The sequence below is a fragment of the Tachypleus tridentatus genome, chromosome 8 (assembly GCF_004210375.1).
Source record: "Tachypleus tridentatus isolate NWPU-2018 chromosome 8, ASM421037v1, whole genome shotgun sequence".
Lineage (NCBI taxonomy): Eukaryota > Metazoa > Arthropoda > Merostomata > Xiphosura > Limulidae > Tachypleus > Tachypleus tridentatus.
Window position 1 is genome coordinate 107,109,784 of NC_134832.1, and position 16,859 is coordinate 107,126,642.

At 30.9% G+C, this 16,859-nt stretch overlaps 1 protein-coding gene across 2 annotated transcripts in view; it reads left to right on the forward strand.

Moving 5' to 3' along the window:
- The first annotated feature begins 1,544 nt into the window (after nucleotides 1-1,544).
- The window catches only part of LOC143223152 (potassium voltage-gated channel protein Shaw-like), a 156,132-nt gene continuing 140,817 nt past the window's right edge, over nucleotides 1,545-16,859 (forward strand). For both annotated transcript variants that reach the window (XM_076450708.1, XM_076450706.1), the window contains exon 1: nucleotides 1,545-1,966. The gene's annotated coding sequence lies outside the window, so the exon portion shown is untranslated. The remainder of the gene's footprint in view (nucleotides 1,967-16,859) is intronic.

The following is a 16,859-nucleotide window of genomic DNA, read 5'->3' on the forward strand; positions in this document are numbered from 1 at the left end:
TGAGTAGGTTAAGTACCAATAGAAGTTATGTAAAGAGTGTGGGCCTGATGACATGGAACTTAGTAGAACTAGAAAGAAACGTCCGTTCCATGTGACTGTTATGCGTTATAGAATATTAATTATTCAAACATTACTAGAACTTATTCAAGCTATTATATTCTGATCGATTAACATACTTATTCTACACGATCCTAAGCTACATTTGATGATACACAACCTTCTTACCACGGGTCTGAACAGGACTTAGTGGTTAGTGTGTCGAACCGTGAACCTGGGGCCCCATGGATCACAGCTCGTCACCATAAAAACAAATCGTGCTCTGCACGAGGTCACAAGTGCGTTATAAGAGTATAAGTTAAATCCCATTATTTCATTAGAATAATTCAAGAGTTAGTAATAGATGGTGCTGATTATTTGCTTTCCCTTCATGACTGTGGGTCGTTTTATCAAAAACACTTATCCTAAGCCTCTACAATACTAACTCTTACCTATCCCAGTGCTCTGAGACCTTAAACCTAATCCTCTAAAACACTATTAATTATACTCCAAAACACCAAACCTAATCTTCTAGGCGCTCTTTTGATGCACTAAGACACCAAACCTAAATTTTGAGACTCTATACTATAACGCTCAATACAGTATATTTTATTCTCTACAACACTTATTATTCCACACCACCAAACAATTTCTTCCAGAATATTAAATTTCTTTGGAACATTAACCATTTTCTCTTCAAAATTAGCCTAAAATCCTATATTTTAATAACAAAGTGCAGGTGTGTTCAATGTACTTTATTTACATTATTTAAGTCTTAAGAAAAACAAAGATAAAATTCCTCAAACTTCCCAAATAATAGCTATCGATTTAGTCATATTTGTAACCGAATCAAATAAAAAATTCAAATTTAATTAATGGTGAGGAAAATTAAAACCAACTTGAAATATTTCAGATTACCAAATTATTTGCTTACAGTCTTGTTTATATATCTTAGATTTGTGCACTTAAAAATTCAATAGTCCTTCATATACTATATACCTTTAAATTAAAAAAGAATAAATAATTCATCACGTGTAGAAAGACAATGTTCTCGAAAGGTGATAGCTGTATCAGTGTAAACCTCAGTTACAACGGTGTAAAAAACGTCATTTTTATTGTATTTGTAATTTTAAACTAATGAGAGAAGTTGGTTTAATGGAGTATTTGCTGGGATCTTATACCTTTAAGAAATGGAAGAATATACGTTGAAATATTTCCATGATGTAAGTATAACATGGTGGACTGGGAAAAAAAAAAACATAATTAATTACACCGAGAAAAGCGGGTCAAACCCAGACTTTTCAATTACTTAAAGAAATATTCACCACATGTTTTTGTTCTGTTTTTTTTGTGTTTTTTTTGTATTCTATTTTAATAAAGCAATAGTAGAACTGTTAGAAAGATAGAGCGGCATGGACGACATTAACTGCTAACCCGGGGATTACGTTCGTCTGCACGCACACATCAGGCGCTGCACAATGTACAGCCCAATGCTGCGCACTCTCAATCCTGGCAAACAACGCCAGGGTCTCGAGCAGGAATCATTCTACACAAGCAGCGATAGGCGAGTCGGCTTGAACTCGCGTGCGCCCATGAGAGGCTTCTAACACATCTGTGTGGGTTTATGTAGAAATTGGCTGCTAGCTGTACGACTGCATGTAAGAGTGGTATGAAGTTGGTTTATGGCGTAGAAACTGTCACTTGTCAGGCGTTGGATTCCATGACTCGAGTCACCAGCTTGCTACTGTGAGCCGTAATGTCAGCTGCGGCTGAATAATTGCTACATACATTTTCTTGAAAGGAATATGATAGTTAAATGTGTTTATGATACCTAACAGTGAACTTGTTTTCCCCGCTCTGTTTAGTTATCCTGTGATTTTAACCAACAAAAGTGTTTTAACTTAATTCTTGTGAAAGTTGTTAACAGTCGGTAAGTAAATTCTGGTCCTTCATAATTTAGTTGTTATTGTTGTTTTTTAATCAGCTTATGAAAAAAGGAACAATGTAGACTTCTGTCGCTAAGTGATAGTTGTGTAAATGTTTTAATAATGATTGGAAAAACAGATTTTATTACAGAAGCGCAATAATTCGTAAATAAACAATATTATTTGGCTAAACCACTACTGTGAAAAGAAAATTATTAGTGAAGCCTAATTTAAGAATTTTCAACTTTGTCTGCTTCGGTAACATCAAACTGATGTTGCATAATTGAAATAACTATAACTTGAGTCTTTTCGTGCCCGTTGTAACCATACTTCTACGTTGTTGTTATTAAATTTTAGTGTTTTGTAACATCTTCTAAATTTAATTGCAATGTTCCAAAATATCCGGAACATTAGACTTCATATTAAATAGGCAACTTTTTTTTAACACAATAGTGAAGGAACTGTTAAGTTATGGCGTATATTAGCTGCGGTTTGTAAGGTGTGAAAACTATTATGTGAAACCTCTGACGCTGCTAAGCATTAAACATCCTTAGAAAAATTACCCCAACAATACAATGTAAACTCTGTGAAATACTTTCGTTTCTGGTTGAACCAGTAAAAATGAAAATAAGATCATTTAAACTGTACTTAAATCGTGTTCAAAACTATGAAATACAACTTTTACATAAATTTTAAAAAAGTGCACGAATTTATTAAGAATCAAAATCAAAAAGGATATTCAAATAAAGACAGCTCTACCTATTTCGGCTCAATCAATGTCTAAGTCATGATGCCTCACACATTAGCAAACTGAAACATATAGAGGAGAGGTTAATATATTTTACAACAATAATAAACACTCTTTTATCAGCCATCATTAAACAATATAATTTTGTTAAAACTCTATAGTAACATAAAATAACAGCAAATATAAAAGCGATTCTAATTTTTAAAAACCCAAATCAATGGAAAATTCACGGAGATATCAACCCTAATACAGGCAATTTTTCTTTTAAGTGACGTTTCGACTTTTGATAAAAGTGCAAAGAACATACTAGGTAATTTATAGCAAGATATTCTTCAAATTCACCGGTAAAAACAACTTTAAATATTTATTTATATTACATAAATGTTAATAATTATTATAAAAAAATATATAGTAACAAATCCGTGATGACGATAAAACCCACATGTAGAGAAAAGTATACATTTAAAAACGGCTGGTATGGGTAGAGAAAGCACTATTGAAGAAGCGAACAACGTTTCGACCTTCTACTAGTGCTTTCTCCACCCATACCAGCCGTTTTTAAACGTATAATATAGTTACAAAATTCTTTGTTCAATTATTGTAACAATTTATGCTACGATTTTGTCATGGCGTAATAATGCTCAAATTAGGACCACAATAAGCACACAGGCTAATTCAATTCTACATCTCTCTCTTGTTCCAAAGGCCCTCATTATTTTCATTGAATTTCTACTCATCAAGATAATATTTTACCAAATGTAATGCTTTTAAAATAATATGCTTTTCAACTTTAAAAATTAATTGAGGAGGCTATAAAAAAGAAGTTTAACCAGTGTGGGTTTATAGCCATCTGCCCAATTTTTGATTTGGTCAAATTTGGTTGTAATTTTTAGTGAAGTATGTTTCAGTTTGAATTACTGAGAACGTTTACGTCATAAAGTTCAGTTTAATTTACCAGTAAAACCACATACTATTAAGAGTATATTTAAACTTATTGTGAACACATTCGTGTATTAGGTAGATATAAATTGGATTATCAACAAGTGTGTTTGTGTGTGTGCAATGAAACATAATTTAATTTAGCAGGAAAATAATGTGCCATTCAGTTGTGCTTACAGACAACTGCAGATGTTTTAGAGAAATAATTAGATTTTACAGTCGAATATCTGTGAAACTGTAATTCACTTACTAACAAATTATTTGCCAGTGAATTAAAGTTTAACTTACTAACAATTTTGTTTGTGTACGTGTGTCAGTGAGGTAAGATTTCAGATTGGCCTACTTACAAGTTATTCTCCAATGAATGAAACTTGAACTTTGTGTTAATATGTATAATTCGAAGTTAGCCTACAAATAAGTTTCAAACCAATGAAATACGTTTAACGTACCAACAAATACAGCTTGATATTTTCAACAAATACATTATGCTTTACTAACTAGTTTATGGGTAAAATGGATTGAATTGTTCGTGGCTTGAGTGGAAAATTATTTTTGATGTTATTTAGGATTCATTTTATTAATCTGTATCAATATCTTGGTGTGTTTTTTACGCAATATCCGTCATCATAGCATTACTATAAGAGAAACAAAATATCGTTTTCTGGATATAAATCTGGTGTGGTAAACATTACAAACATGTTTTGAATAATACGCAGGAAATGACACTTACTTACACCTAATGTGATTTATAAAATGTATTTGTTATAGAATGTTCTAATAATTTTACAACTGCACAAAAAAGACTAAATCATCTCTTTTTTTTTTGGGTCCTTCTAACCCGCATCTCTGAAAGTTTTTTTTTTCCATCATTAAATACGTCTACACTGTAACTGAAATCTTGCTTCTTAAACTAAATTTTCCAATCCAAATAAAATTTCAATAAACTTTTCTGAATTTTTATTTTTATCAGGTTTATTTAATCACAGGAACAAGACAAAAACCACACTTTTTCGACCTTAATCACATATCTTTAATTGCTTGATAGCATCTGAACTACATCACCATGACTTTGTAACATTTTTTTTAAATTTCGTTAACACACCCAAACCACATCTTTACATCCTTCATTCTTAACCACATTTCTTTAATTAGATTATTACTTCTAAACTACGTTCTTACGACCTTAATTTACAACAAGATTTCTTTAAAACTGAATATATCACATTACCACGACTTCTTCACCAGGCTCTATAATGTTTCTTCTTTACCAGTTTTGAATAAATTAATATCTAAATGTTCACTTTTTTGCAACATTTCTTCGTAACCACATTTACTTAACAACACCCGCAAAATCTAACTATACCCCCACAAAATTTTAGTAAAACCAGAGAGTACGATTCGGTGGACACAGCAGATAGCCTGATGTGATTTTACTATAAGAAAACAGACTCATACACACAATTATACATATTTTGGGCTTGCCATTAAAACTGTTCCTGATAAAAAAACTTTAATCCAATAAAATCCAAGTTTGTTTTTAGACATGTTCGTAAAATAACATTTTGTTGTTTGTATTTTGTTTTGTTTTGTTTTAATTTTGCACAAAGCTACTCGAGGGCTATCTGTGCTAGCCGTCCCCAATTTAGCAGTGTAAGACTAGAGAGAAGGCAGCTAGTCATCACCACCCACCGCCAACTCTTGGGCTACTCTTTTACCAACGAATAATGGGATTGACCGTCATATTATAATGTCCCCATGGCTGAAAGGGCGAGCATGTTTGCCGCGACGGGGATGCGAACCCACGACCCTCGGATTACGAGTCGCACGCCTTAACATTTTTTATAGAATATTCATTCTTATCATTGTGTGTCTTCGAGTTTCAAATTAAAAAAAAAACTTTTCTCTGAACACAAGGATTTCATTTCATAAAGAACCTTATATTTTTTAAAATCTACAGAAGCTTGCAAAAAGCGCCAGTATTGCATACTAACTGACTATAATTTTGTAATTATCTTAATTATTCAAAAGAATTGGATGTAGTTTAATCAGTAAAGGCTTTTAGCATATTGTAAAGTTCTGAATATAAGTTAATTCATTGAAAACCTAAAAAATACTGGCTTAATCGCTCAGACTAGCAGTGTTACTACTAAATTTACTAGTAAAATCTATGGATCTCGAAACATTTTAGTTTGTTTTACAGAACTCAGAGCTCTTCTTATTTCAGGTCTCGTTCTTTCAGCAATTCAGTGAAATGTCAAGGTAAACCTTTGGCTGCGTCTGTGCGTAATTAACCTTATGAAAGATTCTGGCTAAATTTGGTAGATAAGTAACCCAACAAAATGTTCAACCTAAGAGAAATTTTATGCATCCCGAAGTGTTACCATAATGGAGTCATTATTGTAGAATGCATCTTTTGTAGGCCTTTAAACTAACGCTTAATGGGAGAAGTTTCGTTTGTTACTGTTATTTAGCGAGATACTTGTGGCCTCAAAGTATATTAGATGTGGACGGAATTTCTCCTTTCAGAGTGGCAACTCACTGGATGCAATTTTTTATTTCAATGCCCTTAGATCCGCTGTAAAAAATAGGAGGATATAAAAGATAAACTTAAGAAGAACGTGTAAAAATGAGCATTTAAAATTCAAAATTTAGTTATTGTTGGACTAATTCTCACTTCATTACTCAGCGAAACTGTTCTCATAAATGCATACCCCGTAAGTGAAATTTAGTCTGAATTTTTGTTTGTCTAAAGCGCTACAAATAAGCACAAAATAAAAAATAAAATATTATCTGAGGGTGCTGTATAGTAATGTTTATCAAGACATCTTAAAATGTTTCCTAGTATAATTTATCGTCAATACCGCAGTTTACGTATACGATAGGCGTTTTTTTATATATAAAAAGTGATGCCTATTTCATTTCACATTGAACTTAATATTTTTTACTTTAATATTGCAGCTATTAATGTGACTAATTTAAGAATTTTCTACTGATGAAAATATTAATGTCTGTGTGGTTTATATTTCACAACTGAGTAATGCATAGCCAATGTTAATATGACAATTACGTGGAACATATTTAATTTGTACAATTTGACTAGCTCCGCCCTCTGTTAAAATTATCACATTTCATTATTTTTGTAGTCTTTGTTAGTAAGCAAAAGCTATGAAATGGGCTATTTGTACTATGCCCACCACAGTTAGCGAAACCTGATATTTAAGCCCCTATAACCGGTGTGCCACTTATGAGCTCTCAGTGTACCCGTTAAAAAATAACGGGTTAAAAACAAGCTAAACCTTTTGCAACTAGCATAATATAGATTTTTTAAAATAGTTTTCATCTTTCGAGCTTCCTGGTGTTCTAATATGATACATTAGCCAGCTAAACAATGTTTCTTTGTCATTTAAATACAAGAAAATCCGTCTGTATCAGACGCTTATTTCGTAAATGAAAAACTTAACTTTTTACATTTCCTTATTCCCAAAATAGTATTTGATTACTTATCAAACCTTTATTTTCCAAATTAATACATTTAAATCTGTCAAGTCAATTATCTTTTTAACTTGCAGCACCCTGGTATTAAGTATATGGACTGTTTAAATTTTGTAATGTTTAAAATTTAGGAAGGTTTTATCTTTATTGTTTTCCGAGTGGAAAGGTACACAATATGCTATTTGTATATTTAGTCTTGTCCACAGCCAGGAATCAAATCCTCCATTTTAGTATTATAATTCGTAAACTTACCGATGATCTAAAGGGCGAATTTTTGTATTTGAGTTTCTTGTGTAGGTCATTCATCGAATATAAATATTATGACGCCATTTTGAATAAAATAAGGTTGTCTGTTAAGAATCCTTATGCTCTTTAATGACTTCATATCATACTGTGCATGTGGTAGCTTAAACATTTCTATTCTTGAAATATGAAAGCCTTATGAAATTAATGGTTCTGGTACACATTTTAATAAATTCAGATTAATTACATTTAGCCTTTGATTATTAAAGATTGAGGGTGTGTAGTATTTTGTACAAGTAAACTCAATCATACTCCTGATACAAACGGTTTGGTAATAGAACGTTGTAAGATTTGTTTAGATATTTATAACCCTATGGTGTTTGAAAACATAAGGATATAATAATATTCATTGCATTTTAGTATTATTAATTTTAAGAACATTACATTTTTGAAGAATCTTTTCTTTTATCAAATGTAGGATTTGTATGCAAAGGTAAAGGACATTTTATAATAGCAATAGGTTTATTTAACTGTAGCTCTGTTATTAGTCGTAACTGTATTTTAATTATTTACTGTTATAAACTACACTACTTGTAAACGTAACCCTACTATTTCGTTATTGTCCAAAGCAAATTACCTGCTTTTGAGCTTTGTATTTTTAGTCGTTTCTGTTAAAAAATCATAATAACAGTTTTTATATCTCATTTTATTGAAATTTCTACATAGATACTCGTTCTTATTAGATATACTATCGGTTGCATTCATTTTTTTAATCTACATGTGTTTGTAGTGGGGGGTTAAAAGTAACTTAATTAATTTTGCTCTAAGTCCCTGCCTCACTCAACCGAAGATTTGCATTTCTACTCATTCTTGTTGTTAACTGTGCAAGTGTTTATGACCTGGGTTCTATTAGATATTTTTTCGTTCGTTGGTTGTTTTTTTTTTATATAAATTAAATGACATGTATACACAACTCTAGTTTCTTAGTCGAGAGATTATATTCTTAAACATTGCTGTTTACAAGGAAAAGACGTTTTCTCGGAAATGTACGGTTATTGAACCTTCGAGTTGTTTTTCTAATTTTTGTTGAAAGGACAAAATTGCTTTTATACATAGTAATGGTTTTATTGAACTTCTTATGTTTCTTTCTAATCGTTAGTATCTAAAGTTAAATTACTTGTATTCTAAGCACTGAGTTTATAAAACTAACTAGTTATGTGTTTAGTTTATTCTGTTTTAAATGAGTTAATTATGTTGGATTATTATCTTTCTTGTCGGCTTGTTATCGTTCTTTGCTACTCTTGTTAAAAGTAAGGGATTATTTGATTAGAGCCTGTAGTTTTCTGAACACAGTATCTGTGTTTTTATTCATATCTGCTAAATGCTAAATTACTTACTACTGAGCCATAGTTATTCAACGTTCTGCCTACACTTCTATTTGTAGATTTTAAAATATTGAATCACGTGTGTCCTTAGAACTTGTTTTATTGAATCCATTAGTTGTGTCTAATAATTTATGTTAAACTGTTTTTATTGAATCTATTAATTGTGTTTCTAATAGTTTATGATAAACTTGTTTTGTTGAATCTATAAGATGTGTTTTTAATAGTTTATGTTAAACTTGTTTTATTGAATCTGTTAACTGTGTTTTTAATAGTTTCTGTTAAACTGTTTTCGTTGAACTCCGTAGCTGTGTTTTTATTATGCTATATTATGCTTGATTTACTAAACCTGTTGGCCGTGTTTCTGGTCGATATGTTAAAAACGTGATTTACGGTCTAAACCATGAATCTTCTAGTTGTATTTCTAGTCATTGCTGTTTAAAACGTTAATAAATAATTTATGCCACAAGATCTCATTTTACTGACTTTCCACAATTGTTTCACTAGTTGCTATTTAAAAGAAATCGGTATCTATTTTAAGCTATGGTCATATTGAATCTTTAATTGTGTTTAGATTGTTGTTGAAATATAAATGACTAGAACGTCGAAGCTTTGGCTGTTTCAAACTTTAAAACTGTGTTTCAACTCATTATCCTTTAGAAATAAACGATTGTGTTATGAACTCTGGTTTTGCTGAGTTTATAATACTTAATTCCAGTCATTACTATTAACACTCCTATACTCTGAAACCCTGATTATATTGTATCTACATCAGACATTTTTTAATCGTTGTAGTTCACATGTTTATCTTTATTGTTTTTAACCCACATTTTAGTAGACCTATTATCATTGTTTCTAATCCTTGTTGTTAAAAATGATGTTACTTTTATATATACAGCTCTGAATTTTAAAAATAAATAACTTGTAATCACAGGCCTTGTTAAATTGAAAGTTCTAGTTGTTATTTGTATGTTTTCTGTCTATTCGTTGTCGTTCAAAACATAAATGACGTCCTCTGAACTGTAGTTGTTTCCTAAAATGTACTGTTTGCAAGTAAAAAACCAGGTCCTATTTTTAATTAATCGAAAAGCATTTTCTCTAGATAATGTAGTGTGTTTAAATGACTCATCTGAGCGTTGATTTTATTGTATCATTTCCGAACCATGTTTTTATTAAACGTACTAAACGTGTGTTCTATTCGCTTCTGTTAAAATGGTGACTGGTACACACATTCTTGAATTTTTAAATCTACCAGCTTTGATTTTGGTCGTCGTTATTTAAAACCATAAATGATGTTTTTCAAGTTAAGAACTTTGTCTCTAGTTTTTGCTCTTTGTACGTAAATGCTCGAACACTACGTTTGGTGAATTGAATAGTCTCCTTTGTGCTGTTGAAAATAGAAACAGCATGTGTTCTAAGCTTTGACCATATTATATCTATCAGTTGTGTTTTAATCTTTCTTGTTAAAAGGTAAATAACTTCTGCTTTGGGCTACGGTGTTATCAGTCGTGGTAACATCTTAAACGATTTTTTTAAAGAATTTTCTCACAAAACCATCAACATAATTTCACAAAGCAGAAAACTAAGAAACAATCTTACAGAAAGAGATATTAATTCTACTAAAAACCTAAAACAAGACAAAACAATAAAAATTCTAAAAGCAGATAAAGGAAACGCTAAAGTCATAATGAACACGAATGAATACATCCAAAAAATGAAGGACATCCTATCAGACACAAACAAATTTAAACCAACACACACAAATCTAACAAAAACACACGAAACGCAACTAAACAAAATACTATTAAAAATGAAAAAAGCCAACACAATTTCAAAAACTCTTTATTCCTACCTACGTAAAACCGACTCACGCACACCACAAATATACGGCATCCCCAAACCTCATAAACCAGATTGTCCATTAAGACAAATAATGTCCACATATGAATCGTTTAATTACAATCTTGGTAAATACATAGCATAGGCTTTCTCCAAATATGTAACATTAACCAGCTTATTCATCAAAGACTTTTAATTTCAAGTCTAATCTTAATCAACTTAATCATAAAGCCTTAATGGCCAGTTTCGATGTTATATCCCTCTTTACAGAAGTTCCAACCACTGAAGCCTGCAAGATAGCCTTAGAACTCTATATCCGAGACCCTAACCCATCAATAGACATTCCCAGCAACCAATTAGCAACCATCATAGAATTCACCACGATGAAGACAAACATTATGTTTAACAACCACAACTATATACAAATAAATAGCCTAAGCATGGGCAACCCAGTATCACCAGTTCTAGCCAATATTTGTATGACACAAGTTGAAACACAAGCAGTTAACACAGCATTACATCCACCACTATACTGGTACAGATATGTAGATGACACGATTGCGGGATTCACATCTACAGAACACACACTTAAATTTTTCAATCACATTAACTCTGTACATCCCAACATTAACTTCGAAATTAACGAATTAGACAAAATAAAACAATACTTCATAAACATCAATAAGTTTCCTCCACAAACCGTAGAAAACATTATGCGGACACACCTAGACAGAAAGCAAAATCAACTAACAAAAGTAAATATATCCCACAAATTAAAAAACTCATGAAACCATATACTGTTGTATACCATATATTCTTGACATCAGCAAAAAAATAACCATCATTTGGCAAAACTACTAATAAAATATGACATTCCAGTTAATACCAAATTTATTCAAAACCAGGCACAAAACTAAGGTCTATACTATGTAAAAACTATACTGACAAGCACCACACCAACGTTATTTATAAAATACAATTTGATAACTGCCACAACTTCTACATTTGAGAAACAAGTAGGAAAATGGAAACCAGATTCAAAGAACACAAAAAGTCACCTTCACAAGTTTTTGAACACTACAAATCAAATAAATACAACATAACCATAGAAAACACTCAAATACCAAATAAAGAAACAAACATAAACAAATGCAAAATTAAAGAAGCCTTACTTATACAGCAACTCAAGCCCAAAATAAACCAATAAATAAATATAATAAAACATCTAAGCACGCCCTCTACGTTCCTACACTGAGTTACACAACCCCTTTCAAACATGTGGTCAGCTGTCGGTCAGTTACCTCTTTCTTTCTTTGTGGACCTGACGATGACCGAAGAAGGTCGAAACGTTGTTGTTCCTCTACATAAAGATTTTCTCAACCCAAACCAGCCGTTTTTACATATATATTTAATTAAGTTTCTATTAGTTGCTCTTCAATCACTGAAGTATGGTTTTATTCAAATTATTAACTTCATTCAAAAATAAATAATTTTCTGTATGCTTAGGTGCGTTTTATTCAAACTTCTAGCTTCGTAGTTCTAAATTGATTAAATGTATTAGTTTGTTGACTAATCGTTGCTTGTTAAAAAACGTAACTGGCTCGTGACATGTAGCTTAACTGAGTCCAAATATCTGTGTTTCTTGTCATTGCTATTTAAAACTAAACGACTAACTCCTACATTTAGTGAATCGAATAACATTTCTAGTTATTGTTGTTTAATATATAATAAAATTTTATCTTTGCTCTGGTTGTATTGTTTATGACAAAACTACTAAGGCTCTCTCTCTATTGCCGACCAAAAGAAGACAGGCACTCAATTTTTAGCAACCACTAACTTTTAATATGTTCTTTTACCAACGATTAATGGGACTGAGCATGACATTACAGAACCACTACCACTAACCTGGCTTAAAAGGTGGGCATGTTCGACGTCAGATTTCAATCCCACGACCCGCAGATTTCAAGTCGAGCGTCCCAACTACTAAGCCATGGAGGAAACAATATGAGGGTTATCTACATACCCATCCTTATTCTGATTAAAACCTATTAGAAACTCAGCTAATAGTTTCAATAAAACAAGTTTACCATAAACTATTAAAAACACAATTAACTTATTCAATGAAACAAGTTTAACACAGACTATTAGAAACACAGCTGTTAAGTTCAATAAATCAAATATAACAAAATATTAAAATTACCAAAACAATCATTTGTTACTGCTAATAACTTGTATGCATAACTTGGTCTGTTTTCAGTGTACATCTGTAAATATTATCATTACTCTGGTACAGCAAGTGGGTTATTATTTAGCCGTGACATTACTAATTTTATAATTTGAGTTGCTGGTCATTCAAGGTAGAAAAAAATATATGTCTTAGGGTTTGAGAATATATTTTATTCAGCCTCTTAAACTTTGTATTACTTGTCGTTGTTTAAATAAGAATGACTTTATGTGTATATATACTCTGGCTTTATTCAAGCTATTACGTTTCTTTTATTCTTTGTTATTGTTAACATAATAAGAGATTTGTAAGTCTTAGCTTTGATTTTGTTGCATATTGTATTTCTGTTTCATTCATTTTTATGAAAAACGTAAATTACTTGTGCTTTGCATTCTTGGTTTATATACACGTAGAGTCGGCATTTTCATTTCCTTTTTTATTAAAATAAGTAAATGACTTACTCTGAGTCCTGATTTTTTTCATTATTTTGTGTTTGTACCAATAGCTGTTAAAGCGTTAAATAGTCGTGAACTTAAACTTTGTCTTTGTCTGACCCCCTTAACTTTGTTTCTTTTGATTTCTGTTAAATTCTAAATGACATGTGCCCTGGATACTAGTTTCATTGAACGTAGTAGTTTGTTATCGTGTTTCTTAGCTATAATAATGAGTACACTCAGAGACCTCGTGTTGTTGAATGTACTATCTGATACTTTATTCATTACTCTAAAAAGTTTGCACTGATTTCCGATTTCGTTGAACATGCTGTACCTGCGTTTTTATTCGCTGCTGTTAAAAACTTAATTTACTTGTAGAGCTGGTTTTACTGAAATACTATATTTGTAGAGGTTATGTTATAAATTTAAATTAAGTGTTCTTATTTATGTTTTTCTTAATGTACTACCGGTTTGTTTTTGTTGGTGGTGTTTTATTTAGCTGTTAAAAGGCATACATATATATGACTTGTATACTTGTACCTTGTTTTCTTAAGCCTATTGTTTGTTAAAGTTAAAAATTAAATAAAACTTAGACAGTGTCTTATTGTTTGGAATCTGCTAGTTGTGTTTCTAGTTGATTTACTGAAAAGCAAATAATTAACATTTGAGGCTTGGTTTGGTTTTACCAGTTAGTAGTGACTTTAGCCGTTTCTGTTCAAAGGTTTTAGGCTAATTCTGTGTGCTTTAATCTTATTTTACTAGCTAATAGTGCCTCTACTTGTTTTTGTTAAAAAGTAAATGACTATTTCTATTTGTCATGGTTTTAACCTACCAGACAGCTGTTTATCTCGTCATTTCTATTAAATAATATATTGTTTTGTGCTTTAAATTTTGAGTGTAATAGTTGTGTTTATAGTAGTGTTTATTAAATAGTAAATGACTTGTGCTACAAGTCCTCATTTATTATAACTGCTACCTATTTTCATGCCTTTTGTTTTTTGGTAAAACAGTGACAAGCTCATATATTTACTACGCTAAAATTTGGAGTTTGATTCCCTGCGGTAGACACAGCAAATAGCCCAATATGGCTTGGCCTCTTTACTCCAGACGCCGTTGTTTGCAGTAGTGTTCTTAACAACTAAGTTTCTTGTACTCTATATTCCAATGTTTGTAGTCACCCTGTTAACAAATGAATAATCTGTACTCTGGATCCTAGCTGTGTTGAATGTATTCTTGTGTTTCCATTAATTGCTATTGAAAAGTAAATTCATTTCCTTATAAGTCTTGGTTTTATTAAGTTTATTAGTTACATCTTTAATTAATTTTGGTTAAAAGAATAGGTAATTTAACAGGTAGTTTGTTGTATTTTTAGTCGTTAATGTTTAACATATAAATGATTGTAGTTATGCGCCATAAATTTTTTATTAGTATCTTAATTGTTTCTTTATTCGTTGCTGTTAAAAGTAGATGGACAGATGACTTCAGTCTTAATTTTCTTAAACATATTATCCGTGTTTCTAGTCGACACTATTTATAAATAAATAATACATAGTCTTAAAACTAGTTTTATTCAACCTGTTGATTGTAAGTAGTTGCTGTTAACAATTGAAAAAGTTATACAGCTAATCTTGGATTTATAGAACTTACTACTTTTATTCATATTTCTTATTGTTAAAATTAACTGGTTTGCAACTAGAACACAAATTTGTTGAATGTATTAAGTTGTTTTGAGTTTCTGATAAAAATGAATGATTTGTACGTTGTGTCCTAGTTTTATTGAACGCACTACCTACGTTGCTAGCCGTGTTGTTAATAACATAAGTGACCCGTGCCCTCATGCCTAGTTTCATTGAACGAATTTGTTTTGTTCCTAATCTCCGTTGTTAAGTATGTATAAATGACTTTTGCTCTGGTTTCTGGTATTATTGAATTGCTTCCGTTCTGAAGAGCTAGATTTATTGAAAGTACTAACTGTTTTTTAAGTCATTACATGTGCGCTAACTTTTGGATTTGTTTATTGTTCTCTTCGCTGCTTTAAAAGAAATTACGGCACGTGTATGATAGCTCTATTTTTTTAAAGATATTACCTGTGTTTTTACTAGTTTCTCTTCTGTAGTAAGTGATTTGTGTTCAGAGCCCTAGTTTTGTGTTTTGTTCAACACATGTCCTGTGTTTAGACTCGTTGTTATGAACATAATTATTTGTGGTTTAAGAGCTTATTTTTTAATCCTGTTCTATTTATAGTATTTGCTGTTATGAATAAAATTATTTGTGCTGTAAGAGTTTATTTTATTAAACTTTCTAGTTCTGCTTACAGTTGTTGTTGTTATGATCAAAATTTGTGCTTTAAGAGCTTATTTTACTAAGCCTATTAACTCTGTTCATAGTTTTGTTGTTTTGAACAAAATGATTTATGGTTTAAGAACTTGTTTAACTAGATTTATCAGTTTTGTTTATAGTCGTCGTTGTTTGAAACACAAATTCATTTTATGAAGAATCTTGGTTTTATTGTACTAATTGTGATTCTTTTAGCTGTTATCAAGAATTATTTGATTCTTATCTGGAATCTGCTTTCATTGAAAGTACAATGTTCCTTATTGTTAAGCATAAAGTCATAATGGACAGTTTCTATTCAGACTTTGTTTCATTGTACGTATTGCCTACATTTTTATTCGCTGGTTTTAAAAAGTAAACGAATTTTCTTTTAAGCCAGGTTTTCTTGAACATACTAATTATGGTTCTCTTCCTTTCTGTTAAAAATGATATCATTGTGCACTCATAACCCTCATATTTTCAACCTATTATTCGGGATTCTAATTATTTCTAGCTGTTTTTATGGATTTTTTGTTAAACCATTTTATTACACGTATTTTGAATATTTTATTCAACCTGTTATATGGGTTTCCAGTAACCAAGCTTTTGTGCCACGTAGTTTTATTAAACTTAGTGACTGTTGACTCTAGTGGTCCTCTAACAAAATGGCTTTCGTTCCTAGCTTTAGTTTTATTGTTGCTGTTAAAATATCAAAGTTCCTATTTTATTAAACCTATCAAAATGTACAGTGATGTTTAAATCCACATTAAAAAAACAATAGAAACTTTAAGTGTCGCTACTAGTTTCCATTTAGATTTAATATTGTTTCATTACTATGGATTTAAACTTTATTGCAAATTACTTTACACGTGTCGTGTATTCACCTATTTCTACTAAGTATTTTTAATCATTGCAGATAACTAATACATGGTCTATGTTATGAATCATGTTTTTAATTGTTATAAACCTGTTCTTATAGTACTAGATTTACAAGTCCTAACTAGATGTGTTTCTTGTTTTCGCTATTTACAAGAGCGGCCTGAGCCATTTATTGTAACTTACTCTATGTACTTATTCCATGGCTTTTAGTAGTAATTTATTTTTGATTAAAGGCCTTGTTTTAATACAACAACTAACTGTCTCTAATCATTGTTGCTAAGAATTGAATGACATTTCAATTATGCTTTTATTGAACATATTGGATGTGTTGCTGTTACAACACAAACGACTAATTAATTTGTTTAAATTATTACTTATTTTTCTTTTAGATACTTTGAAACAATA